This window comes from Toxorhynchites rutilus, chromosome 3, assembly GCF_029784135.1.
Source record: "Toxorhynchites rutilus septentrionalis strain SRP chromosome 3, ASM2978413v1, whole genome shotgun sequence".
NCBI classification, from domain to species: Eukaryota; Metazoa; Arthropoda; class Insecta; order Diptera; family Culicidae; genus Toxorhynchites; species Toxorhynchites rutilus.
In genome coordinates this window covers 169,557,729-169,584,021 of record NC_073746.1, presented here as the reverse complement: position 1 = coordinate 169,584,021, position 26,293 = coordinate 169,557,729, and the positions used below count along the sequence as shown (strand labels likewise).

The 26,293-nt window shown below is 39.7% G+C and overlaps 1 protein-coding gene and 2 pseudogenes across 1 annotated transcript in view; all 3 read right to left on the bottom strand.

Annotated features, from left to right (window-relative positions):
- Window positions 1–26,293, bottom strand: part of LOC129780076 (A disintegrin and metalloproteinase with thrombospondin motifs 7) — a 457,286-nt gene that overhangs the window by 106,977 nt on the left and 324,016 nt on the right. The gene's annotated exons all lie outside the window — the stretch shown is intronic.
- LOC129780798 (U4 spliceosomal RNA) lies at window positions 2,186–2,314 on the bottom strand (annotated as a pseudogene).
- Window positions 8,278–8,406, bottom strand: LOC129780796 (U4 spliceosomal RNA; annotated as a pseudogene).

Here is a 26,293-nt window from a genome sequence, read left to right as displayed (position 1 = left end):
TAACACGTTAGACGCCCAGCGCGATCCGGCTGAGCTTCTGGTGGGGTCTATCTTGCGGATACATTTTTAAACGAAACATGGGTTTGGTAAGAAACAGTAATACAAATCATCTGAATTATAAATTAATAAAAAGTATAGTATTAACATTATATCTGGTTCTGGTTTTGATTTTATTATCATTCTATATACTGCATATTTATATTTAAGTGCCTATTTCATGGAGTGTCTTTTCAAAATCCTATTCAATTTGAACGAGAAAAGTGTCACACATATCTTAGTGACAGGCCGACGAACGTGTTAAAAGAACAAGTCGAGGCATTAACTGATCGCTTAATATTCCATGGCACGTCTTTCCAGAACGGGAAGATCCTGGATCGATTAGGAATTGAACCCAATACCTATACCCACATCGACTTAGAGCATTAGTACTCAGTGTGTACTTTGAAGATAATTATTCGTGACACCTAATACTTTTGAAAGTACAGTAGAACCCCGATTATCCAGGAGTGGATTTTTAGTCCTTTATCGCTTTATCCGTGATTTTCGATATATTCGATTCACTTTCTATGAAAAAATATTTGGGTTTTGTTGCTTCCTTGGACTGCCTTGGAAACGTAAACAGTAAATTGACCCATTCCAAGAGGTTATGCACCAATGAATCAAATTTCAAATTTAGTTTTAGGAAAAAAATTAAAACGTAATTTGAATAAGCCCTGGTTATATCATAAATTCCTTGAAACGAATTTGATTTGCGCCAACTTCTGAGAGAGGCCAGTTTAAAAAACTACATAATTATATTTAAAATGTTTTAGGTTTTCAGTATTTTTATGTTTCCTGAGATATCTCTGCACTTGCCTAACCAAAATTCAATGTCTATATACCATTGAATGAATAATTAAATACTTGTTTGAAGAGCCGCGAGTAGATCTAGATTTCATTTTGTAATTCATGAGAAACAAGCATTTGAAAAACAGGTGTTTTGAAGCGTTGTAACGTCACAAAAATAGAGTATTTTTTTAGTTTATTAGCTGAACCTAAATTCAAATCTTTTTATACTTGGGTTTCTCTGAGCAAGCAATGAGAGCCAACAACCCACAAAATTTGGTTAAGATCGGTCCACAAATAGAAGAGTATCAACTGTCTCAAGAAGTCGTTGTCACGTCACGCAAAGTATACGATCCATGACGTGGTAATATTTTGACTCAATACAAACATTTTTTTTTGCGTTTTTATGTATGAAACACACAAAATTAAACGATGTTTTAGTGAAATTGATAAAATTTACTACAAGAATCATCAGTTGGAGAATATTTTATAGGTAGATTGACTTATTGTCTGTCAAATACTTTTGTGACGAAACAACACCTGATATTGGTTCGGACTGTTGAACATTAATGTTTGAACAGCCCTGTGGCTGCAGGGTATCGTGCTGATTACGCTGGAGGAAAGATCCTCTCTGGAGCCACCAAATGTGGCTGCAGTTCGAGATCGTGCTGATGACACGAAGGGAAAGCCCTTTACTGGACGCTATGTGGTAGGCCAGATCACGTAGAGCGCATAACGAGTATGCGCCTACTGGTGCGATCCGGTAGTACCGCGTCACTTGGGAGTTTGGCCGGGCGGAGCCAAGGGAAGGAAAAGGGAGAGGAAGGGTGGTTGGAATTTCGGATCTTTGGAGGAGGGGTGTTCAATACTTACCAGCGCTTGTTGCGCTGGGATCTGCCGGCGATGATGTCCAGGGTGCTCCCGATGGTGTCCAGGATGCTCGGGCGATGTCCAGGGTTGTGATACGTTTATGACAAAAAAGAGGGGTTCGGTACTTCGCCACGACGCTCCTACGTCCGTGGTATGGTTGAGAGTGTCCAGTTGAGAGTGCGTTTATTCTGTTCAAGTTTTCTCTTATATACAGACATTGCCTTCTTATCTACCCCAGAAGGGCGTAGCATAAGAGAGAGAAAATTACAATTATTTATTCTAAGCCAGACGGGCGAACGAGGGATGATTATTAACACGCTCGCAGGCGTGTTATCTTTTCCTCTCCGTTTTATTACTTATTGTCCTAGCTCGGAGATAGGCTCCGTTTATAGCACCCATAGTGCTCTCTTTTTGGGATTTCTCCCGTCCTTCGGTATTTACGATCGGAGATAGGCTCTGATCGTAAACACATTACGTCGTTTTGCTTATTTTTGTTTTGTTCTCCTTCCCGGCGGGTTATCGCTGGCCGGAGGAGTTTTATGATATTTAGGTTTTCAGCTAGCAATAATCGCACTTCGGAAAAACCTCATTAGTTACGATAAAGCCACTGCGCAAGCTATTCTGTGTATTTAGGATAGAGCGCGATCTAAGCATCCGCTCTATCGTTCTCGCCATGAATCACGCTCTAAAGGCATGATCCGTGCGGCGACATACCGGCCCTCGTAAATCGCGTAAGGCAGATTTACCAATTGAGCTACGCCGCATCTGTTTCTAATAATTTTTTCTTCTATGCTTCTGATGCTGTATCTTTTATTACTGTATAATTCGCAATTGTTTCATCTTATATTCTCTTTTCAATATTATGTTTTTCTTACATTCAATTTCCTAACCTGAAGTTATACAATGCAATTCGTTTGCTATGAGCGGATGACTTCCGTTTATTCTTCATACATGGTGTGTTATAAATTCATTCTTTGCTTCGTTACAATTTATTAGCCACTTTGCCTTCAGATTCATTTACAATGCAAATCCTATTCATTTTAGCTTTGTGTTACACTTCATTTTACTCTCGCAGGAGTATTCAATTTTCAAATTCAATACTTCTTCTATCCATAGAAGAGTCTTCAACTTTATGTACTTTAATAGCCATACAACGGCGCCTAATTGCTTCTTTCACTGAACAAATTATATTTTTTTTTTTACTATTACATTAGACGACATATCTTCTCGTCAGTTTATGCAACCCTTTGTTGCTTATATTTCTTATTCATTGTCAGATTCCTCATTTTGACTACAATTATTTCATATTCAATTATTTTCTTCTATTTTACATTTTGTGTACTTATGGTCTAACAGAGTTTTAAATCACTTTTTCTCTTCAATTCTTCGGCATGCCGCCTTGCTTCATTGAACGTCCCTCCAATGCTTGGTTTTAAAGCGCTGTGTCTTCTAATTGTTGCCGGTTCAATAGGTTGTCCATTCGGATATGGACATCGGGTCCTGCTGTGGCTCTGGATCTGGTGCAGCATCTTCGTCTGCAGCAACGTAGATAAATGATCCCGATTATAATCATTAGTATGCTTACGAAAAGGGCGGCGTTCCTCCAAAGATACTTCGATTTCGGATGGAAGGGATCCAAACTGTTGTACACGGTTATCATAGCGTTGTTATCGTAGGGATTATCGGGCTTCGGCTCCACCACATCTTTTACGGTGTCATTGAATTCGTCCAATAGGTGATCGGCCACCTGGTATTTAGATTTGAAGTATGTTGCAATCTTCTTGTTCATGCCATTTAAACTTGCATGTATCGTTTTGTTGTTGGATTGTATACGGCAATCTGGCTGGAGAGTTACTACTGCTGCCTCATAAGGTGGTGACATTACCACGTTGTCGCAATGTATAACTATTGCCTTTGTATCGGATGCATAGTATAAAACGGTATTAGGAGTGGACAGTGTCTCCATCATAGCGTAAGGCGTGGTTAACAGTTTTGTTGCACATTTGCGGGTACTTGCGATATGCAGTATGACAGCCGCTACGCAATCCACTTCCTTACTCAGTTCTGGTTGAACCGTAATTAAATGCGTATCATTCAGTTTTGTTAGTTCGATCGATGGGTAGAAGAAGTCTTGGTTGTGGCCTACCGCGATGCGATCATGTTCTGTTACAATAATTGAGCCATTCTCAGCCCGTGGGATCGGTATTATCTTAAATACCTCGAACTCAACTTTGTTGATGACAACACTCGTCATGGTAATTATGAGGGAGCCGTTGACTACACGCGTGTTGTATTTTACGGCTGATGGGTGATCCAGGACAATGTAACCAGTTGGCAACGCTTGTGAAATGTTTTTTCTGGTTTGGGCTAGTTCGTCGACGGACAAAGGAAACGTTCGAACTTTCCTATATCTATTCAATGTTCCATCGATAACTTCTCGTGCCAATATCGTGGTTTCTAACATCGTTGTTCGTAACCTTTGAACCTTATCCGCAGAATATAATTGTTTTAATTGAGTCATGTCTTTGTACAATTTATAGTATCTCTCGTTAAGCTGTTCTCCCATTTTGGACGCCTTGGTATTCATTTTTACCATTGACTCCGATATTTGGTGAATTTTTTCGTCTTCATGAACCCTCATTGCCTGTAGCTCGTTTTCCATATCGTCGCTACCAAATATTAAGTCCGCCAAAAAACCGAAGAACCCTTTGCTTCGTTTAGTTCTCGTTGTCTGCTTGATCTCATCAATCGCATCATCGCATAAACGTTCAACAGATGTTGCAATTTGCTCTAGGAGAGAGTCTTCGATGACAAACTCCATGTCTTTCATCGCTACTGTCACATTATTCCGTATCGAGTTAATTACTTCAATGTCTTCATCGGGCACTACGTTGGTTTGTATATTTGTTTGCCATATGCCTCTATGTAATAAGCACGTTCCTTCGTGGTCGAACATTAGACCGTCTTTGTCAACGGGTTTTATGGATATAGCGTTGATCAACGTGAACGACATTACGAACAACATCATTATTTTCAATATACGTGAGATGTTGAACCAAGATTTAGAAATGCCTTTTGTTGTAGTCTTATTTCTACGTCTTTTTTTTCGCGTTGATTTTTTTGATTTATCTTCGGTCGAGGTTATCAGCATTACGTTGTTAGAACTCGCGGTGGTATACTTGTTGACCGGTTCTAAGGGCAAGGGGTTGTCGTTGACTCTTATTGGTTGTCTGATGCTAAATTCATCGATTGAGAAGTGCGCAGCCATCATATCTCGTAGTTCTTTATTGTGTTGCAATAGTTCATGATCGTTTTGATAAATTGATCTGACATTACCGAAAATAAACCATCCAAGCTTACTTCGGACTGCTATTGGGTCATTGTCACTTCCCCTTCTTGTTTCCATGGCGGTAAGCAAATGGCTTTGATTCAGCCCTATGAGAATTGTTGGCCTTGCAAGCTCGTAGCTTTCGATCGGAAGGTTTTCCAAATGCGGATATTTTGTAGCCATTGCTTTGTAGTTCATTGTCTGAGTCGGAAGTTGTAAGTTTTTAATGGTTCTTACACCGTCAAGTCGGTACGACCTTCTGGACGACCCCTGAATGCGAACTTGTACTTTTCTACTGTTCAGCTCGTTTCGAGACACGTCCTGTGTCCATTTTAATTGTAGTGGTTCTTCTCTGCCGTATAGGTCCAAGGAGTTTGCCATTTCCTCATCTAGCAATGTCAGGGAAGACCCTGTGTCTAGGAAGGCATATGTATCGACTGAATGCCTTCCGTGTTGAAGTGTTACTGGAATCACCTGGTAGTATATCTCGTTTGCTGAGGACTTGTGAATATTGCAGTTGGCTTCAAGCGGAACTGTAGCGGACGTATTACGAGGTGTTGGTTCCATGTCTGGATTCGAGTGTAACATTCTGTGGTGGTGCTTGTTACATCCACTCAAGCCGCACCTCCTAGATCGTCTGCAATCTTTAACCATATGTCCGGTGCCTAGACATCCGAAACATATTTTACATTGTACTGCCAATCGACATCTTTTTTGGATGTTGGAGTTCTTAAATTCCGTGCAATCGAAGATTTTATGGTTATTCGAGCAAACCGGACATTTCATGCGTGGCATCTCTTGATGGACATGTATCTGGCTTCTAACTGTAGAAGGTAGAGGAGAAGCCATATTCCTCATTATTTTGGCGTGAGGTTTCAGCCAGTTACTCATTTCTTCTAAAGATGGGGCATCACCAGTCGTCGTTCTATGGCGTGTCCATTCTATTTGCAGGTTATAAGGTAGTCTCTTAACTAGGTCTTCTATTAACCTCGCATCTAGTAGGTAACCTCTTTGATTTATGATCGTCATGTTTGCCACCATATTTTCTAAAGCATCTGACATTTCGATTATTATTGATCTACTTTCTCTTTTAAGCTTCTGTAGATCGTGCAGTAGTTCCTCATATATGAATTTAGGGTTTCCGAAATTTTCCTCTAGTCTCTCTATTATACTCGGAACATTTTCCGAGTTTATAAATAGTTGCTGCACGCTTCTAGCTGCGCGTCCTTCAAGGGCAGCTTCAAGTCTGGAGAGATTTTCATGATTGGAAAACGCACATTCTCTCGTGCTGACTTCGTAGATCCTTTTGAATTTAGCCCAATCTTTGGGCGACCCGCTGAATTTTGGCAAGGGAGTCAAAGCTTGCCTCTTCATTAGAATCGTAAAATCTCCATGCTGTGGAGCTGGCATCATTGCACTCTGCTCCCAGCCAATTGATGGACCGGATCTCATTGGTAGTGGTGTTTGAATCGTTGCTCGGTCACGTTGTTGCCCGGAGATATTGATTAGGGGTTCAGTTGACTGCGCTTGCGCCGGAGAGCATGGTAATTCTGTTTGTCGCTGTGTTGCTATTGTCGTTGCGCCCACGACTAAAGCGTTGAGTGATGCCTGCATTGTTACTATTTCCTTTTTTAATGTGGTTATGTTGTTGCGTTCGCTAACATGCATCTCAGCTAGTTGTGTAACTAGATTCGTCAGCTCCTCTATCTGTTTTTGTTCCCTCGAATTAGTTGAGGGATGAGACGCTGCAGGTGCCTGTGCCTTTCCCTCACTTTCGTTTGTTTTGGTAGGGGAACAAAGCGAGCATACTAAATAGGTTTCCTCTTCAGTGGGTGTATGTCCTACACAGGAATGATGATAATTCCTTTTGCACTGTCTGCATTGGACCAGATTGTCTAGTTCAATTTTCTTGCCACATGCATCACAGCACGGGCGTGATGATCTCGTAAAGCTTGATATCATTATTCCTGAGTGAGGAGCCTGGTTGCCGTCACTCGATGTTTAAACTGTGTTATAATGCGCAAGTGGCGAGGCGCCTGGTTGCCTTCGCCTTGTCTTAAACCAAGCGTGGCGCCTAGTTGCCTACGCTGATTTCAAACGTTGCACAATATTCGTCTTCCGGCCCTCGTGACCGGATTACAGTTGATGTTGACGAGGCGCCTGGTTGCCTTCGTCCAACTATGCCTGACTGGCGATCGGTTTGCTTATAAAGCTGGACTTGTTTCAACAAGATGCCGATTTCTACGGCCTAATTTGTCCGTCTTTCAGGACCTAATTTCTGTTTCTTGAAATGCGCAATTTGCCTCTTGGCTAAATGGTGATGTCCACAGACAACCTCACCTTGTTCGTCTTTACAAGACCGAACCTCTCCGTTCAACGACGGGCGCAAATCAATTTAACAGGATTCTCAACTCAACCGAGCGTGTTGTGAGTTCGTACAGTGTCTTTAGGAAAAGACTCCTCTCTGGAGCCACCAAATGTGGCTGCAGGGTATCGTGCTGATTACGCTGGAGGAAAGATCCTCTCTGGAGCCACCAAATGTGGCTGCAGTTCGAGATCGTGCTGATGACACGAAGGGAAAGCCCTTTACTGGACGCTATGTGGTAGGCCAGATCACGTAGAGCGCATAACGAGTATGCGCCTACTGGTGCGATCCGGTAGTACCGCGTCACTTGGGAGTTTGGCCGGGCGGAGCCAAGGGAAGGAAAAGGGAGAGGAAGGGTGGTTGGAATTTCGGATCTTTGGAGGAGGGGTGTTCAATACTTACCAGCGCTTGTTGCGCTGGGATCTGCCGGCGATGATGTCCAGGGTGCTCCCGATGGTGTCCAGGATGCTCGGGCGATGTCCAGGGTTGTGATACGTTTATGACAAAAAAGAGGGGTTCGGTACTTCGCCACGACGCTCCTACGTCCGTGGTATGGTTGAGAGTGTCCAGTTGAGAGTGCGTTTATTCTGTTCAAGTTTTCTCTTATATACAGACATTGCCTTCTTATCTACCCCAGAAGGGCGTAGCATAAGAGAGAGAAAATTACAATTATTTATTCTAAGCCAGACGGGCGAACGAGGGATGATTATTAACACGCTCGCAGGCGTGTTATCTTTTCCTCTCCGTTTTATTACTTATTGTCCTAGCTCGGAGATAGGCTCCGTTTATAGCACCCATAGTGCTCTCTTTTTGGGATTTCTCCCGTCCTTCGGTATTTACGATCGGAGATAGGCTCTGATCGTAAACACATTACGTCGTTTTGCTTATTTTTGTTTTGTTCTCCTTCCCGGCGGGTTATCGCTGGCCGGAGGAGTTTTATGATATTTAGGTTTTCAGCTAGCAATAATCGCACTTCGGAAAAACCTCATTAGTTACGATAAAGCCACTGCGCAAGCTATTCTGTGTATTTAGGATAGAGCGCGATCTAAGCATCCGCTCTATCGTTCTCGCCATGAATCACGCTCTAAAGGCATGATCCGTGCGGCGACAAGCCCTTAAACCGTTTCAAAACATACAAATGAACTTTCTTCTAGGTTCCACAATATAGAATTGATTTTTGTTTCGATTTCCGGTTTGCTGGTAATAGTATTGAATAAAAAATTATGGAAATCCCATACGATTTGGGTATTTCGTTGCAGGTGTCTTACCAGCGGAAGTACAGGGTTTTCCATTTCGGGCTTCCGTATTTCTTTGAAAATGAGGACGGCGAGACGGTAACTGTGAATGGTGAGCGCTATGGCCGCATGTTAACCGATTGTTTTTGCCACAAATTGAAGATATGGATATGGGTGACATGTGGTTTCAGCAGGACGGCGCCACGTGCCACACAACACGACCGAACATGGCCATATTGCGAACGAAATTTGAGGGACGCATAATTTCGCGTTTTGGTGATGCCGATTGGCCGTCCAGATCATGCGATTTGAACCCGCTAGACTTTTTTTTGTGGGGTTTTGCGAAAGACCGTGTCTATGCCAACTTTCCGCAAATTCTTGAACAGTTAGTTGAAAGACAACATTCGTGAAGTTATGACCGAGATACCGCCCCATATGTGCCGAAAAGTCATCGAAAATTACTTGTTTCGGATCAAGGTGTGCGAGGAAGCCCTAGGTGGACATTTGAATGATGTTGTATTTCACCCATAATGGCATAAACCAAACTTTAATTTGAAATAAAAGTTTCATCGAAAGTGTGTTTTATTTCAATTTACTTTCGGAATTTAAAGTTGGAAAACCCTGTAGAATATCATATTCCGATGTCATTTTAAAATCGAGGTTGGTGACTTCCATTTCGTTAAAAACGGATCTAGAAGACCGAAAATTACATGAAATTCCACAATACGATCGTGAATGGTGGCGTTGGCATATATCCATGAGTATGCGAGGAAGAATGAAAAAAAAAAAGAAAGAATAAAGTTGGATAGTGAGCAGATAGAATTCAAGCGAGAGGGAGATAATATTTGAGTTGTAAGAACTTAGACTTAGAGCGACGCGTGTGTAGTTAAGGTGGGACCAGAATGCCGCGCTATGCGTCGCGTTGCGACAATTGTGCTTTGACACTTCATTTTAAATATTTGTGTTTCCATTAGTTGAACACAATAATGCGTTGCGTAATTAGCATCGTTGTACTAAACGCTAACATTTGTTCTAAACTGCTTGCGCCGAATTCGCGATGACAGTGGCATGGTGTCGACGTCTGGTGGCAACTTCAAATTAGGGCGCTATAATTTGGGTCCCAAACTCGTTAGTGTAATCTCTATCATATAAGAAGACACGAAGGCGATTTTTAAATTCTGAAGTTTGAATGAAAATTTTCACATCATGTTATTTGATTACTCGAAACACGTGTTTCTGACTTTCATTCAACCATTATGGCTAAACAATTCCAACATTGTTGTTGAATTTTTTCATCATATTATAGAGTTGTCTTCATAAACCATTTTCGTAAGGGACTTTTTCACCACCTGCAAGTAAACATATTTTTCATTTAAATAGAATACTAGTTTGATATGGAGAAGCTAATTCATTCATATTTTTAATTTTGAAAACGTGTTCATTTCGACTGAAAATCAGGAATTCTTTCACGCTCCCCTAAACTAGTAAACGAAGCTCAATGCCGTCAATGTCAATGTGTTGTTTTTAAAAACATTCAACTGATCCGTGGACACAACGAGAACAAGATTATCATACGAATTTTATTTTGTTTTTGTTTACATGAAAAGTGGAGACGCGAATGCTATATTATGACTGCAAATCAACAGATTGCGTCGGGCGAATGTTTTAGTACAAAACGCAAGTAATAACAGCTGATAGGAAGCAACGCACAACGCGGCATTCTGTTTCCCCCTTTAAACAAAGAAAGTACACATCCGAATGCATACGCAAACGTCAACGGTTAACGATCAGAGTCAAAGTCCAAGTCAAAGTCAAAGTCATCTTCAACACGCAAACATAAACGCCCTTGCACAGGTACGCGCACATGCACACAGGTACACAGATTATTAAAAATTGCTGATAGAAAAATCGATTGAAGTGAGCGCCACTCGATGAACCAGGATTGTGTTAGCCATTGATGGCAAGCGCCAGAGTGAACTTGTTAAACAATCACGATGTAAAAATTGGAGGTCGGTTTAGGACCACCCCGAATTTTCCCAATTAACGAAATACCGTGTATTACAAATAACAGGTAGATTCATGTTATATAGTTTATTTTGATGAACATGCCATAAGCAATTACAATTGCCTTGTTTCGCAATGTTTCCCAATCTAAAAGAACATTGAACAATATTTCTTCTCTGTTTTTGAAGCAATGAAAACGCAAAATGGCGCTAAAACGCTAGAATGAAGTGAGCCAGAAAAATGTCACCATGTTATCAAATTGTCAGCGTTATGACACCTTGCATTTGACGCTGCTGAAAATTTGGCAGGAAGTACCTTTCCTGAGATACAAAGAGGGGTAGGTTCAGGATCACCGGTCGCGTTAGGACCACATTTCCCTATAGGATGAATCTTTGGAAGTGGAAGAGGAGATCTCAGAGGAAAGTGTATTCAGAGTAATAAAAAAATAAAAAAATGGCTTATAGCTTGCTACAATACGGTGAAATTCTTATTTGATACAACTTATTGATTGTGTGACGTGACAACGCTTCGTGGAGACTGTTTTTTCGCACAGAGCGCGTTGTCACGTCACAAAATTAATGCCGATTTTTCGCAATGTTCTTGCGAACATTGTTCTTCTTTTGAAAACTTGAATATACAGGAATCATCGTTCATATTTTGTTGACAAGTCATAGAAGAAAGTTTATTTGTATGTTTTGAAACGGAACTGAAAATTCAACATTAATGTTCAAAACTCGGAAGCCGCAAAAAAACAGGTTTTGTCAAGTCACAAAAGTATTGGGCTGGTAACAAGCGAATTGAACTTTAAAATATTCTCCAATTGAAGATTATTGAAGGAAATTTTCTCTATTTTACTTTAATATCGTTTACTATTTGGAAATCGTGTGATTTATACATGAAAACGAGAAAAAAAAACTGGTTTTAGTGAGTCAAAACGTTGTCACGTCGCGCTGGAATGGGTCAATTGTCTGAAAAAGATGGTTGCAGACTTTGGAGCAGCTTTGAATTAATTTGAATTTAAAGTTCCTAAACTCTGATAATGAACAATATTGAAAATTAACAATCATGCTTTTGATTTGCTTCATATTTGGTGAGATAAAACTCGAAGTCAACTGTAGTTCTAATCACATTTTCAGGAGAAGAAATTTTAAAAATAAGGTGTTTATTTGAAACAGTTTTAATTATGTTACTCCTATTTAACATATAGTTCGTTTAATCGCCAAGCTTCCAAAAAAAAGAGTGTTGTACAAAATACCATTCATATCTAAAAACATATTATTGTTGCAGAAAAAAAAACGCGGATGGAGAGCGATCATTGTGGCAGGAAATGCTTAGAAGCAAACTCAAAGATACACGCGTAATATTGCAAATCTGAGAAACATGCCTTGTCGAAAAAAGTCTCGGTTAAAAAGGAAGTCCAAATGGCTAACCGCTCAGTCATGAGAACTAAATTTATTTCTAGTGAAAGTTTGAACGACTATGGATATAATTGAAACTTTTCGTTTTAATTATCATCCGACTTGAATTCGTACATCCTTAATTTATGCTTCCATTCGTCGGAAAAAAAACTTTTCCATCTTTTTCCTCACATTGCAAAACTGAAAATCATCTGGCTGTCGGAGATGCTGCAATTGCAGCAAAAGCTTCTGCACCTTAAAAGTGTGACAGAACAGAAAAAAAAAACTGCCAAGGCACATTCTCGCCTGCCGTATGATTAACTTTTAATTGCATTTCTGAGAGGAGGAATTATTTTGACTAAAGCAACTGTGGGGAATGTAACCAAGAAGGGGAAACAGCGTAATGTGAAGAAATTTAAAATGAGTTTACAGAAATAAAAAGAGACCAAGTCGAAAGCGAAAGGAAAAACGAATAATTTGATTCGTCTATTCAAACTACACAGACAACGCGAATCAAATTGATTTGTAGCTAATTGAAGGAATCAAATTAATGAAGTGAAAAGAATCGTCATTTAATTCCTGAACGGAATATTATCGTTTCCAGTTATTTATTTCGAATTGAGTACTATATAAAGGGTGTGTCACATCAAATTGCATCACGGAAAAAAACGCTGTAGAAATTTAATTTTTAGGAATTATATCTTCAGCTTTCGCTTATAATCAGATAAGAGTGTATAGATCACGTTGGCCATGCTTCACTGTCAATTTTCCGTAAATTTGGAAACATGTCGTCGAACGAAAAAGAGCACTATTGAAGCAGCACGAGGGCCCGACCATCTTCTGGCCGGATCTCGCTTCGTGCCACTATTCAAAGGACGTGTTGGAGTGGTACGAAGCCAACGGGGTCACCTTCGTGCCAAAGGAAATGAACCCGCCCAACGCGCCGGAACTTCGCCCAATAGAGAAATATTGGGCGATTATGAAGCAGGCCCTCCGAAAGAACCCAAAAGTTGTCAAATCGGAGGCGGACTTCAAGAGAAAAAGGATTTCTGTTCAAAAAAAAAAACCACAACCTGACGTTGTACAGAACCTTATGGACGGGGTGAAGAGGAAGGTGCGAGCATACGGGCTTGGGCTCGAAGTATGAATAAAAAGAAAATGCCAAAAGTTGTTTAATAGTTTTTATTTTACTGTCTAAAATTTTCAAAAGGATCGGTCTACTGGGCGAATTTCTACAGCGTTTTTTCCGTAATGCAATTTGATGTGACACACCCTTTATTTCCGTTTAATTGCTGAGAGTTATGGAAACTATCTCTTCATCGGGACAAACAACTAATCCTTCTTCGCGGTTCGGATAAGATGCAATCGAGGAGATAAACTGAGATATGAATAATACGTTAAACACAGCACCAGATTGAAAGCATTTTGCGAGCTTTTGTTTTGCTGCTTCGCTCTAGTTCCATCTTTTTTCCCAACTTGCGAATAAAATGTTTTGTTTTGGAGATCCTGGTGGAAATGGCATTCGGCGGTCTGTCGTCGGAACAAAGCATCTCTGTGACGCTCCTTCGATGGTGGGTGAAAATGATGAAACGTGAAACAATAGACGGTACGGAATGGGTGTCCTGTCGTCGCATCCTCATAACATGTTGACATCAGCCGTCTGGACTGGAAGTTGAGTTGGTAGAACGGAAGGGAACCTCTTGTGGACCGGATGGGAGATGAGAATACCCATGTATGTAGAGACAACTGCCGCGGAAAGAATGCACGCGAAGTTCATTGTTCGGAACACCTTCTCTCCTTCATGAGATGGTTGTCTATCTTTAGATCAGTTGGGCAGCATGTGCCCTGCTCTTTATGACAACGGAATACTTGGGGTCATATTCGTTGCATTTCAAGTGAAGTTTGGTGGATAGTATACATTTTTTTCCTAAACTCAGCAAATAATTTTAACGCCACCTTGTTCCAAAATAATGATTTGCTAAACCATTTAGCGCCCTCTTCAAATGTATCATGAGGGTGAATGATCCGCTTTCATTGCGACAGGTGATGCGCATATTTTGTCAAAAGACCCTCACGAAAACTCCACGTCTCCGAGCGATAAACTGCGGAATTTGGGAGGGGGGGGGGGGGCGGTGGAACTTTTTTTTCTGTCAACATGCTCTGATTTACTGTGTCATGGATTCTGTTCCTGTTTATGACCATACCCACACAACAGGCTGACCGGGTTTTTTTTGAATTTTAATTTTATTTCCTGGGTTACACCTGGGAGGCCTATAAAGTAGTCCCCGCAGTGGTGAAACGCATGACTTTCAACGTGATATTTCGTTCCGTTTGCCGATATAGAAAGCGAGAAAAAAAGTTTCCCTGGGTTTTATCTCAGCAATAAAAATTAGCATTTTATGTACACCACTTGGTGATAACGCCATCGTAATTATTTTTTCTTCCCCCTCTCGGTCGAATGTCACTGTTGAAATCATCAAATTAGGAATCACTGAGAGATTTTTTTTTAAATGCTTTCGAACACTCGACGATGTCCACATTGGCGCTCGTAGTGAATCGTAGCACCTGGTCAAGCAAGCAGCATGAAAATGCATGGAAAGTCTAAACCACCCACAGTACCTAAATTGTGTTTGTGTTGGGGTGTTTTCTTGCTGCGAAAAACAAATGAAAATTAAAAAAAATCAAAGTGTGGGGTAGTGTTCGCGAAAGTACTCGCTTGGTTCGCTTGAACCACTAATTATACCCTGCGAGGCGGTCAATCGAAACCTGCGAAAGGTGAGAGCTGGGCTGCAGAAACAACTGACCAACTTTCCGGTTTGGAAGTTAAAAGTGTGGTAATTGTTTTTGGTTTCCATTGTTTGTATTAACTTGGAATTAGGTTGAGGATCAAACTTATTGTTTTATTGAATCCTTCAAATGAAAAAAGCCAGTATCAGAATTTTACAGCCCTCAACATTTCTTACGACATTGGTGCAATCGTGAGAGGAAACGAGTAGCTGAAAAAGTCAAAATAGTAGAGTATTTAGCATTGGTCTTCAGAAAACTTCAACGTTTTCTCAACTATCCATTTTATGTTTTAACATATTCTCAACATGTCAATCGCAGAGCATAAAATATGGAGGAAATCCATCAACAATTGTCTTCTGTCAATGCAGTTCTTGCAACTGAAACTAGCTCGGACGAGAGCGTAAGAAGCGAAGAAATTTTTGAAGGAATTCCACGTAGCCCTCCATGACAGCAAATTATCATTGTTGCAGAGGAAGTCTGTAGGATCATTGCCGTTTATTCATATTTTACCTCTTAACGGAAAAACATAAATAATCGAACATGTATGGGTACAATTATCAAAAGCTGAAGAAGTACACATAAATGCTTCAGTGTATTTCCCTCCTGGATACACAAATCAAATTTTTTATGATTTTTTTTTCCAGACGGCAAATAGTTGATTAGCAAAATTGGAACCAGAAGTGAATTTAACTATTTTTGACGACTTTTATCACTATATAACAGACATCGCTATCTGCAACGATAATTGGTGCATTCTACTAAGTCGTCGGAGAAAATGAAACTATACATCTTATATTTATTGCAATTGCACGGCTTGAACTTAACCAAATAATCATGTAAAAAATCCCAAATGCTAAATTTTTTTTTAAATTTCCGAGGCCTTTTTGTGAACAAAACCATGACTCCTCTTTGGAAAAAATAATGGTTCACACGACAATTGTATGTTTAATTGCCTTTTGACCAAACAGCATTTGATTGATTGGTTGAGACTATGGAAAAATGCTAAAGTCTTGTAGGATAATATTCCTGAAAAACTTGGCTGAGCAACTCACCCCTCTATTACATTACCTTTTCATCAAGTCACTGTAAACTGGAATATTCCCTGAAAAACGGAAACATTCTTTTACGTGCTTATTTTTGAGTAAAACACAAAGCCTGAAAATAGTTATTATCGTTGGATTGACATTATCTCCTGTACTTCAAAATATGTTGAATCAATTGCAAATGAAAAAGTCTTCCTACTAACAAAAAATAGAATAAAGCCTGTCCACGTTAAATTTCGGACACTTTTCTTTCAGTATAGTTTATGAAATATTTCACTAATCATTGAAATATTTCACTTACATGACAGCTGAAACCCTCCTCTTTATTTCGATGTCCAACATGTTTACATTCTACTTCAGTTTGGTAAAATGGCGTCGAATCAAGTTGAAGTACGCAAACGCATTTTGCGCGAACGGCAGCAAAATTCCAACCCCAAACTGCCGAAGATAACCGTGTTTAGTGTGTGCAAATCGTTTGACCAGCACTTAACTGTGGATCGGAAGGTTGGAAGCGGAACAAATCGAAAAGTATGCTCCCGACAGATGGACCGAAAGGTGGTGGCCATTATTGAGAAACATCCCAACCTTTCAGTTAGAAATGTGGCTCGAAAGGTTGGAAAATCATAATCATATGTACAAAAAGTGAAGCAGAGGCATGGACTGAAGGCGTACAAAGTGAAAAAGGTGCCCAATCGTGATAATAAGCAAAATTTCACTGCAAAAAGCCGTGCTAAGGTGCTCTACACCCAGTTTTTGCAAAAATGTTCATGCACCATAATGGACGATGAAACTTATGTTCTCGAAGACTTCAAACAGTACCGGGTCTCGCTTTTTATACTGCAATGCGAAGGAATGCCGTAGCCGAGTGTTTCCGGACCAAGAAGCAGTCTAAATTCCCCAAAAAGTACTTGGTTTGGCAGGCCAAATGCAGTTGTGGCCGAAAATCTAAATCTTTCGTCTCTACCGGCACTATCAACAAAGATGTCTACGAGAAGGAATGTCTTCAGAAGCGGTTGCTGCCATTCATAAGAAGACACGACTCTCAAGCGTTGTTTTGGCCAGATTTGGCCTCTGGTCACTATGCAAAATCCATCCTACAATGGTATAATGCACATGAGGTCAAATATGTGCCAAAAACAGCGAATCCACCGAACTATCCAGAACTTCGCCCAGTGGAAAAGTACTGGGCTCTGATTAAGTGAAAATTATTCGAAACTAAGAAGAAAGCTAATTGCATTAATGATTTCAAAAGGAGATGGAAAAGCGCCGCCGCCAGCATATCTGAAGATACTGTACGGAACCTAATGACAGATGTTCCCAAGAAAGTTCGTGAATTTCACAGACAACGTAATTAACATCGAAGTAAGCTTTCCTTGTTTTGGATATAAGTATATTTTACTGAAATAAACAATCGGTTTTGTTGTATTACGTCAATTTTGGTTTTACTGGCATCATCTTGGTGTTCGAAATTTAACGTGAACAGGCTTTAACATGGATACGACATGAATTTTTGAAGGACCATTCAACTTCTACAAACCAATTGGAATTTGTTCCCTTCATCCTGAATGCAATGGAACATATCAAACACGTAGAAGCTCTTCAAGCTGACTTCTGTAAAACGTTTGACTGTGTCGACAGTTCATGATTGTGGTTCGAATTATACAAAAATTAAATGCCATATTGACTTTTGAGTTGGCTTAATTCTTATCCATCGAAAAGAAAAGTTTATTTTATTCAGCTTGTTCTTCTTTCTTTCTTTCTTTCTTTTTCCATTTTCCTTTCGTTCTCTTTGTTTTTTCTTTTTCTGTCCTTTTTTTTATTTTTTTTTATTTTCTCTTTCCTTCTTATTTCGCTTCTTTCTATTTTTCATTATCTTCCCACTTTTTTAGTTCGATTATCGTCTTTTACAAGAGTGAGACCGTTTTTGGTCAGAAAACTTCAAGACGTGATTCGAACCCGAAGCCCCTCACACTCGGCCATAGGAACACCAGTTTTAACGAAGAATTACTTTTAACAAGAAGGTGTTAAAATTTAAAAAAAAAAACTTAAAAATAGAACAACAGAACGACGTGTTCTATTCGACTTCGACGACTTCGAACACTAATAATTCGACCATTTCTTGTCTGATCGCAGATATGTTTATATTAATCGATTGCAAATATTTATACAAATGCATCACAGTAAAAAATATTCGGGTAAATGATGTTGATTTGTCCGATTTAGGGTGTTTTCACGCAAATAGTAACTGCAAATCGATTTCGTCATGAAAATCACATATAATAAAGTTTGGGTTTGTTGAAAGGTCCAAGTCTCTAGTTGCTGATAATACCTAAAGGCGTTCAAATTATTCAATATTTTATGTTTTTTAACGATTTTTTTTCTAAGAGAAACTACGATCATAGTCTGTCCGAAAAATGATCATGGTATGTCCGGTTTTAGAAATCACCATTTTTGAATGAAAAAATCAAATTTTAAAGTAGATATTGCCTTTCTCATTGCTTGAGTTTACCGAAACCATATCGATCAATTCATAATTTGGGCTTTCTTCAGAATATTGCTTTTACTTGGGTATTTTAAAGGCACTCGACACAGATAAATTTTATTTCTGCTTCACGCGAAGGAAAAGAAAACCAAATAAACAAACTGCAGCGCACTAAGCGGTTGCCATAGCAATAATGTGGATAAACCAACATCACTGCTACGGACAAACCATTATCAGAATTGAGATCATCGAGATGTATTAATTACATGATTTAGATATAAATCTGACGTTTACAATATTTGCAAGTCTATAAGACTTAGAAAATAGGTACCAAAAATTCATCTGGTGATTAGCTCAAATAAGAGACTGGAAGGAGGATTTTATAAACCTTTAAAACATGTGAATCCGTAGAAATATTGCGAACCAATCGAATTAGAAATTTTCTAAGAATTGTTTGATATGTCATACACTACGTTTCCCTAATCCGTAAAAGGTTCAATCAACAACAATTGAAAGCATATCGATTTTCCTATACATTTGTTCTGTGCATTTCTGTGCTTGCCTACCCATACTTTCTATTCAGAGGAATAGGTGTAGCCATGAGGTATAATTTTATATACCACTGCGAATAAGGCGTGCGTAAATCGCTCGTTAGAAATGTAAATGCAACGTTCGTTCCTACGAACACTGTGGAGGGAGCAGATATTGCAAATTTAACCAGTACGTTTATAGCTTATTGGTATGGATAAGCCTTTCATGATTTTTTCTAATGTTCAGTCTCGCTCCAACTACTGAGCAGTCAGCTGTCTCACCTTATGCTGATATCACACTCTGCTCTTAACGAAGTCCTGATGTTCACCGATCAAACTATCAGTGTTTGAAAATGGGATCTTGAGACAAACAGCGGCATGGCACTGACCTTTCAACCCCCTCTCTAGCCGAAGTGGTGAACAAACGAGTTGTATAAAATAATTCCGAAGGATTGCGTCGACAACGCGGTCTTTTCATTGATCCAACCCCTATATATCTTTTAAGAATACTATACATCTAACTAGTCATAAATACTTTTTACCTTTTATGTTAACGAAATCTAATAGAACAGGAATTAACAGGAACCTCAGAGGCAGATACATCATCTCTTTCTACAAGGCGAATAAATGCTCAATTACTAATCTCTGATGAGAAGTAACCATAGTTTACGGCATGGGTTTCCGAATAAATAGTACAGGAAATTACTATAATTATTTTTCTTTATACTCAAAATACACAGAACATGCAGGAAAAAAATGAAAGATTTCGAATGCTTATAACTCGAACATTTCTTAATAGATCGGAAAAATAGTTGCATTAATTGATAGGAAATATTTCTACGCGTCTATTAAAGGGTGTGTCACATCAAATTGCATCACGGAAAAAACGCTGTAGAAATTTAATTTTTAGGAATTATATCTTCAGCTTTCGCTTATAATCAGATAAGAGTGTATAGATCACGTTGGCCATGCTTCACTGTCAATTTTTCGTAAATTTGGAAAAATGTCGTCGAACGAAAAAGAGCGTCGTGAATTAATCCTGCGCACTCATTTCGAGAATCCGGAGTTGTCACATCGGGACATCGGTAAGATGCTGGGAATCGTCCAATCCACGGTCAGCAGAGTACTAAAACGATACTTCGAGAACCTAACCATCGACCGGAAGGTGAAGAACGGCAAAAATGTATGCTCCGTCAGTGAAAAAGATCACAAGCGCGTAGTTAAGCAGTTTAGACGTGATCCGAGAAGTTCGGTCCGGGATGTCGCCAATAAGCTGAATTTGTCAAGTTCATTCGTCCAGCGGACCAAGCAGCGGGAGGGCCTGCGTACATACAAGGTTCAGAAGGCTCCTAACCGCGACGAAAGGCAAAACATGGTGGGAAGACGCGAGCCCGGAAGTTGTACACCGAAATGGTGACGAAGCCGCATTGCCTGGTAATGGACGACGAAACCTACGTCAAAGCGGACTTTCGTCAGCTGCCGGGCCTGTTGTTCTTCTCCGCAGAGGACAAATTCAGCGTTCCGGAGGAGATTCGCAAGCAGAAACTATCCAAGTTTGCCAAAAAGTACATGGTGTGGCAAGCGATCTGCTCTTGCGGAAAGCGGAGCGCCCCCTTCGTGATGACCGGCACGGTAAACGGGCAGGTTTACCTTAAGGAGTGCCTACAGAAGCGCTTACTACTACTATTGAAGCAGCACGAGGGCCCGACCATCTTCTGGCCGGATCTCGCTTCGTGCCACTATTCAAAGGACGTGTTGGAGTGGTACGAAGTCAACGGGGTCACCCTCGTGCCAAAGGAAATGAACTCGCCCAACGCGCCGGAGCTTCGCCCAATAGAGAAATATTGGGCGATTATGAAGCAGGCCCTCCGGAAGAACCCAGAAGTTGTCAAATCGGAGGCGGACTTCAAGAGAAAATGGATTTTTGTTCAAAAAAAACTACAACCTGACGTTGTACAGAACCTTATTGACGGGGTAAAGAGGAAGGTGCGAGCATACGGGCTTGGGCTCGAAGTATGAATAAAAAGAAAATGCCAAAAGTTGTATAATAGTTTTTATTTTACTGTCTAAAATTTTCAAAAGGATCGGTCTACTGGGCGAATTTCTACAGCGTTTTTTCCGTGATGCAATTTGATGTGACACACCCTTTATAATGAATAAAATGTTATTTTTCATGAGATAAACAATTGAATAACTGTGAAATGTCAAACGTTATCTAAACGACCTAACTGTCACGTTTTGATTGGCCTGATTTACGTTTTCCCCAGCACAGACTTTAAATCACTGTGTCTGGGCGAATCCGCTTCACAAATATATAGGGTTGGGGAAAAAGAAATGTCGTATTTCTGATCGAAATTTGACGCTTTATTTAACATACTTAAAATTATCCAATTAAAGTCAAATATGCGCCGTTTTGTTCGCAAATTTGTTGCCATTTAGAAGGCAACTTCATTATCTCCCCCCTTATAAAAGCCCCCCTCCTTATTAGCAAAACACTCAGACAGCCAGTTTTCGCAAGCCTCTTTTGAGGCCAACTTAGTATCACCAAGAGCGTTTTGCATGGACCGAAAGAGATGATAGTCACTTGGAGCCAGGTCCGGACTATACGGTTAGTGCAATAGGACATCTCATCCGAGCTCCCATAGCTTCTGGCAGGTCATCAGAGATATGTGAGGCCGAGCGTTGTCCTAGTGGAGAACAACACCGTTGATCATCTCTGGCCGCTTCTGGTCAATCGCCTGCTGCAAACGGTCAAGCTGCTCACAGTAGAGAACCGAATTGAGGGTCTGGCCATAGTTGAGCAGCTCATAGTGGTTGATTCCCTTCCAATCCCACCAAACACACAGCAAAACCTTCCTGGCCGTCAATCCGGGCTTGGCGATGGTTTGGGCCGGCTCACCGCGCTTCGACCACGACTTTTTTCGCTTCAGGTTGTCGTACGTGGTCCACTTCTCATCACTAGTCACCATCTTCTTCAAAAATGAGTCGAGTTCGTTCCGTTTCAGTAGTGCATCGCAGGCGTTGATTCGGTCTAAAATATATTTTTGCGTCAACTCGTGTGGTACCCATACATATAGCTTTTTTTTGGAATCCAATCTTCTGCAAATGGTTCCAAACGGTTTTATGGTCTATACCCAGTTCCTGGCCAATCGAGCGAGTGCTCAAATGCCGGATGCCGGATCACATGAATGATTTCAACGATTTTATCGGTTTCCACGACGATTGGCCTAACAGTACGGGGTGTATCTTCGACAGCCACTACACCAGAACGAGTTCGATCAAACCAACGCTGTGCTGTGCGAATCGTTACAGTATCGGGTCCATAAACTACACGAATTTTTTCGACCGCCTTCGTTGCAGTTTTACCTCGCAGGTAGTAAAAACGTAAATTATGGCGAATTTCTTGCTTGGTGGACTCCATCTTTGACGCGCTATAACTTGAGACTGAAAAGGACAATCACAATACTGTCAAAACAACACTTGTAGCACAGATTGTCGTATTTAAATAGCCGTATAGTATGACCCGATGCGATAAGTACAACACAAGATATGTTTAAGTGTTGCCATATATTGACAATATACGACATTTATTTTCCCCCAACCCAATATATATGTAAGTAGGGGGTATTTTTGTTCCCACTTAGTTGTGTTTTCCTAACCCGGACTTCAAAATCAATGTACCTGGGGGAATCGGCTTTGCAAAACATGCAAGTAGAGAGTATCTTTTGTTTCCACCGAAATGTGCTTCCCTAAGATGGATTACAAAACAAAGATGCCTGGGGGAATCTGCATTGGAAATGTATGCAAGCTGCGAGTACTTTTGTACTCGCTTGTCTTGGTGCAAACCGGAATATGTTTCTATTAAACGTGCTTCTAAACTGAGAAGCCTGGGAAAACCGTCATTTCAGATACTAGAGGGAAATGAACTTTCGTGGTTCGAGAACTACGTAAACTGAGAGATGCAATAATTTCAGAGAGAAATGTAAAATACAATGATTGTTTGACATTTCTTCCGTTCACATATTTTGGTAGTCCTAGGCAAAAAGTCCTAGACGGTCATGAAATTTCCTTGTAACGAAGAACATAATGCGATGTATGAGTTGATCTTACATGGTAACTGTTCAACCTTTTTAATTCGAAAGCAAATATGTTGAATTCAATTGAATTCGAAAGTTGTTTAATTCAATACAATACATATGCTTACTAAGACAGCGCTAGCCCCACGTCAACCTAGCGGTTATATCATAGATATAACTCACCCATTTTTTTGGCAAAATATCTCAACATACAGAAGGAAAAGTGGAACGTTGACCACGAATGGAATCATTAGGTTTCGAGTTATTTACTCAAGGAAACAAATTGTGTTGTGAAAACTATTTTTTATAGCTACTGGTGAAGTTTAGTACAATTTTTTATGCGATTTCCTTTAAAGGCCTGTTACTGTAGACCAGGGGTTCTCAAACTATTTTGGGCAATAGACTACTTTTGCAGAATTAAGTGATACCTCAGACCCTTATAACCAATTTTTTTCAAACGGTAATCTATTTCTAGTTTTTGTCTTATTCATACAAAATTCTTATTGATTGAAAGACTTTGCGGTTGGTTATATGGCCGTAACAACTATATATCGCAACTATATACCGGTGCGCAAAAAAGAATGTTTATGGGTGGCACCAAAAATAATTTTTTGCTGCATCGTTATTTCAATATTTTGCTTAACCAAAGACTTCTAACAGTATCTGACATTCCCCCATTTTATTTCTGTCCAACAAAAATGTACGATGTTAATGTTAATAAAATGACTCCCAAATTTATATGTAAGAAAAAAATCAGTTTAAATTCGTTGGGGTAAGTTTTTCACTGTAAGCGTTCTATTTAGGATCTACTGTGTAAGTTCATGCAGTTTCGTCTATAAAAAATTGTGTATTTGATGAAAAATTTTAATTTTATATTTTTGCTTTGTAAGTGTGTATATTTTTTTTTGCTGCACTTGAGCTATTGTTTTGATTTTTGAATAACCAAAGGCTAAATAAAATGAGCCCACAAGTCAGCGGCAAGCAAAGTTTTTGGGGTTGACGGGCAGTGGCAACCACATTGCCACCAATTTTTTCAACTGTCTCAATAGTTCATTTTTTTTATCAAAGATAATGTTTTCTTCCTCATGTAAGGATTATGTTATCTAAAGTTTGAGTCGATTCCTTGCCTAGTTTCCACGGCCTTACAAAGGGTTAAACCGCGGTTGCCAGGTGTTGAACACAAATCTGGATATTAGAAAATCAAAAGTCTGCATTTTTGTCGACATTGTTTTATATTTAATTGCAAATTTATTGAACATTTTCACGAGAATGTCGGTTGATGTTTGTGGAAGCGGACACGGTTTGCTCATGAGCAATGTCAATGAAGTGTCTTTCTCAAGGCAGGTGAAGAAGGAGTTTGGATTGAGTTTGTCCACAAGGGCCCTTTTCAGGACTAAAACTGGAAAAATTTAAAGTCTCTACAATTCAACACAATCAATCAATCAACATTCGTGATCACAGCAGTCGCTTTTGTGCTTCTCAGTCACAGCATGCTTCAAAAAATCCTTCAATCCTCCAACACACTTTGTGTCTTCACTACAAACTTTGTAGAAACCAGCTAGCTTTCTAGCTTTCCAAACCAAATAAAATAAAGTCAAATGTGATTGCAGAGTTTCTTTTCAAATCTGGAAAAATCTGGGCAAAATGCGGAAAGTCTGGACAAGACAAAAGAACGGTCTGGGTATCTGGATGCTTCACCAAAATCTGGAAAATTCCAGACAAATCTGGAAGTCCGGCAACCGTGGGTTAAGCGGATAAACTTGACATCATTTTCTCATCAAAGTTCAACGAAATAAATAGATGTAAAATTATATAAATATTAATTCAATTGTATATATGTTAATACAAATTACTCACAAATACTGAAGTAGGCAATTAATTTTTAACAAATCAGTGTTATGAGATGTACCTGGTGATTTTCATTCTATTTTTACTAATGTAATCTCTTGAATTAAATTCCCCAAGGGTTCGATATCGACCACTTTGAGAAGCCCTGCTGTAGACGATAACTTGTGCCTAGAAGAAGAAGAAGAACGCTCACGATGCATAGCGAGTGCACTACAGGGCGTTAAATAAGTTCGAATACAACTATTCATCGTTGTGTAGGTGCTAGGGTGCCAATGAATGTATGGGAAAAAAACGACCCCAAAAATTTCAAAAAGTTACCCTATACAAAATGATCATTACCTCGAAAAAACACCTTATGCAAAATAACAGCTCAATGGGACATAAAGGAGAGTGGCGCAAAACGGTCAAAGATTCATATTAGCCCATTCGAACTTCATTTATTAGTGTCATAGACGATAAAATTTGATTTTTTTTTTTGAGAAACTAAAAATCACCGAAAATCAGGGGTTTCTAAAATTTTATTGATGCCAAATGTCTTAAAATTGCATTACTTGTCGAGATTTACTGTTATCTCGAAAAAAATTTTGGCCGATTGAGCTGATATTTGGCGTAGGGTGTTTTTTCGAGATGGTGAACATTTTTTATGAGGTAACTCTCTGAAATTAGAGACAACCATTTTCATTGGAACCCTAGTGCGCACCATGTGCATTATATGTATTGGTTTTGCTGTCAGCTTCAGCCTCATATATAGGCTAACCGACTTGCTTGCATTTGTTGTTTGTTTACCGTGTGCGATGAAGGAGTTACGTCGTAGTAAAGTTGTTTGCGAGAGGTGAGCGACCCGGCGACATATTTCGGCGGTTGAAATCCCACGCGGCAGTTGGCAGGAGTGCTCCCAGCTAATATGTCGTGAAGGTTCTCAATAAACATGTCCCTAATAAAAATTGACGCAGAAAAAAATATCTTGAATCGTCATTTTTAACACGTTTTTAAAGTGTATTCAAACTTATTGAACACCATGTCCATGTATTGGCAAAAAATGCACACAATACGGACAGCTTGTGTATTATTCTCGTAAGGACAATAATTAATCATGAATCAACCATCTTTAGATGCATCCACAAAACCACTATAACCATCTTTCCAAGGCCACTGGAACTTTCTACTGGAGCTATTCCTTAAATGTTGATGCATGTAAGCTGACAAACAAGCGCATTGAATAAAATAATTATATAGTCCTACGTCAGCAATGCGGTCGTGTCTTGGGCATCAATGTTATAGTGAAAACTTTTTTTTTTTTTTAGAATGAAGTTGTATCGTCGAATGGCACTTACTTCAAACAAATAGTGTCGAGCGTTCACATTAATTTAACAGAGGTTTTATTCGCAATAACAACAACTTCACCGGTACTTGTTGCAGTGAAGCTATGCATCGATATGTTTGTATACCAATGCAGCCCACCGTAAGTTATACAGTCGTAACAATTATTGGGTACATCTCAAT